The sequence below is a fragment of the Rhinopithecus bieti genome, unplaced genomic scaffold (genome assembly GCF_001698545.2).
Source record: "Rhinopithecus bieti isolate Rb0 unplaced genomic scaffold, ASM169854v2 scaffold_62808, whole genome shotgun sequence".
Lineage (NCBI taxonomy): Eukaryota > Metazoa > Chordata > Mammalia > Primates > Cercopithecidae > Rhinopithecus > Rhinopithecus bieti.
The window spans coordinates 890701-893841 of NW_016824893.1; the positions used below are offsets into that span (position 1 = coordinate 890701).

At 39.7% G+C, this 3141-nt stretch overlaps 1 pseudogene; it reads right to left on the reverse strand.

Moving 5' to 3' along the window:
- Positions 1-308: 308 nt before the first annotated feature.
- On the reverse strand, positions 309-1654 carry LOC108522468 (60S ribosomal protein L30-like; annotated as a pseudogene).
- Positions 1655-3141: the final 1487 nt, after the last annotated feature.

Here is a 3141-nt window from a genome sequence, read left to right on the forward strand (position 1 = left end):
AGATGCTATCCTTATTTTAATATCAGGAGATGGAGGCTCAGAGAGGTCAATTTACTTGCCCCAAATTATGTAGCTAAGGGGCAAAACTAGAATTCAGTAGTGTCTTACAAACTAAAAAACTTTGATCTAGATCACTTTTCTATACTGCCTCTATAAAGCCATCCAAAAATATCTAGGGTTGACGGAGTTTCTTAAATCTGCTCCTTGATATTGTTCATTAGTAGCAGAAAATTTCAGATAATGACTCTTTTTTAAAATGTTTTTAAAACTAGCTCTGGCAAGTTTTATTTTAAAAAATTTTGCATGGTTTATTTCTCACCAGCCTATTTTGGCATGCTTCTAATGAAATCAGAATCATCTAGAACAACAACAGCCACTGTGCATAATCTGTAGTATTTTTCTCATGCTGTGCCCAATTCAATGCTATTTTCACTGTAGTGATGGACATTAGTTTTGGCCAACATTGCATAGTACTCTATTTTGGATTTCCTCAAAGCTGGCCAGTTGTTAACGAGGATGACGAATTTCGCTTTGCCATGTCTGATCATCTACAGAGTCTGCTTGTACCCCAGCACGTAGTTTCCATTTTTCATAACCAGAGTTGATCACCTCCAGAGACTTTGATGTCTTCCTTGTGGTCACCATCTTCCTGCCTTAGGTACAAGATGGCTCCCCAACCAAGAGCAGCCACAAACACAGCTGGGAAGTAAGAAAGACACCAATAACTGTTGAGATATGATTATTTTCTATCCACTATTTTCCCTCTGGACTCTGACTAAATTTAAGTTGGACTTTCACACTTTAGCCTCTCTAACTTATTTACTGTATATCTCTTTGTCTTCCTATTCTGCATCCTGAATTTCTTCTGATTTAACTTTCAGGCCATCAATTCTCTCCTCAATTGTGTTGAATTGGCTATTAAACCCACCCACTGAGTTTTACATTTTGGCTATTGTGTTTTTTAACTTCTGGACGTACTATTTAGAAATTTTTGAAATCTAACTATAGTTTTATCTTTTCAGAGATAAGCTTATCCTTAAGCTTATCTTTACTTTTTAAAACATAGTAAATTTATTAGTTTCTTATTACTGCTCTAACTAGTTACCACAAACTCAGTGGCTTAAAACAACATGAATTTATTATCCTACAGTCCTTGAAGTCAGGATTTTGAAATCAGTTTCACTGGGCTAAAATCGAGGTATTTGAAGGCTTTGCTTTCCTCTGGAGGGTCTGGGGGGGATTCCACTCCCTTTGCTTTTGGAGATTCCTGAGGCCACCTACATGCCTAGTCTTGTGAACCCTTCCCCCATTTTCAAAGTCAGCAGTGTTACATTTTATCTCCTCTCTGACCTTTGCTTACATCCTTATATTTCTTTCTCTCTGACACTGATCCACTTGCCTCCCTTTTATAAGAACCCGTTATTACATTGGACCCACTCAGATATTCCAGAATAAGCCACCTAATCTCAAAATCATTAATTTCATCATTTCCACAAAGTCACTTTTCCCATGTAAAGTAACATATTCACAGGTTCCAGAGATTAGAATATGGACGTCTTTCAGGGGTCATGATTCAACCCACCACAGTAAGCATAGTTACCTTATAGTCCATGTCCAGTAATTTCAAGATCTGAAAGTATTCCCGGGTTTGTGTCTGTTGTCTGTTTTTCAGACAGTTTTCACACATGCTGCTTGCTTCATTATATGCTGAGTTTAAAAGGATGTCAAAAAACAACTCACTTAACATTTTTAGTTGTTTTTTAGGAGTGTTTGCCCTGAAAAATAGCTCACAATAACCAGAAATTAGAAGTTGAGTCTCCCAACAATCATGATCAATGTGTTGCACACTAAGATTATGTCCATCACTGTCCTCATGGTGTTATATACATTATATCTAGAATGAAACTATGGAAGCGACTGCAGCCCTACGTAGCAAGCTCCCAAACCCAGGACAGTTCAAATAGGGGTAACGAGAACTGAAAGGTATGTCATGTTTACTGTGGAAGAAACATTTTAAATTAGATGTTATAAATGATAATGAGTCGGTGTAAATACTCTTACAATTATTACTAAAAAGTCTCAGGCCCATCACACATTCCTTAAGTCACTTATTGATCAGCAGGCATTTTATTGGACACCAAATATGTATCCCTTACTCCACAGGGACTATAAATACAAAGATAAATAGAAACAATCTCCGACCTTAAGGAGATCACCAATTACTTGGGAAAACACACACCAAAACTGTTACAACAGCATGTGGTTGTTTGAGTGCAGGGATAAAGAAAACCACACAGGAAGAGGTGCCTCATCAGAATTCTGCCCTGCTGATCTGCTGATTTGGGTTGATTCTCACTCGCTTTGGACAAAGGACAAGTTCAGGGTTCTGGGTTGCTAAGAATCAATGACAAGCTCTTGTTCTTGAACCACATCTGTGTGCCCATGGGTTGGCTCATGCCCTTCCATGTTCCAACTGCATGGAAGCTGTCAGCCTCCATTGTATAGCATCAAAGATGGCAGGAGGTGGCAGTCAAGTCCTTTACCTGTGCATCTGCTGTGGCTGGCACCCAGGATGTCCACTCTATCTTCTCTGCAGGTCTATGCCACATGTCGGGCAGTCCTCTAGGGAGAACAACACCTCCTCCAAGGGCTTTCGAGGTCTTTGCTCCACAATGTCAGCAGGCCATCTGATTGATATCCTCTTTCTCTTGCCTACAATCATGTGGTGACATTTTGTTTTCATAGGTCAATCTTCAGCTATGCCAGATGAGGGATGGACCTCTTTGGTGAATAGGATCACTCTTTTTCCCTAGCCTAGTCTTCCCACTGCAGATGGTTTATGAAAGGCAGGGATGAGATCAGCATTGAAAGAGATCTCATTCTAGGAATGCAGCAATCATGGCCTAAGGCAATCAAGAGAAGACATGGCTGCAGAATGTATTACACCATAAAATCTAAGACGATAAGTTCAAGATGACCAGAAAACATTTTCCTGCACACGGAGGGTGAGACTTGCATTTGTGGTCATCACAAACAAAGCACAGTGACAACCTTTAGGGACCCATAGGAAGTCAATATTTACCAGGGCCAGGATGGAGGATTCAGTGTCATGAGTAATGATGTACCCAGCATGAAACAAAT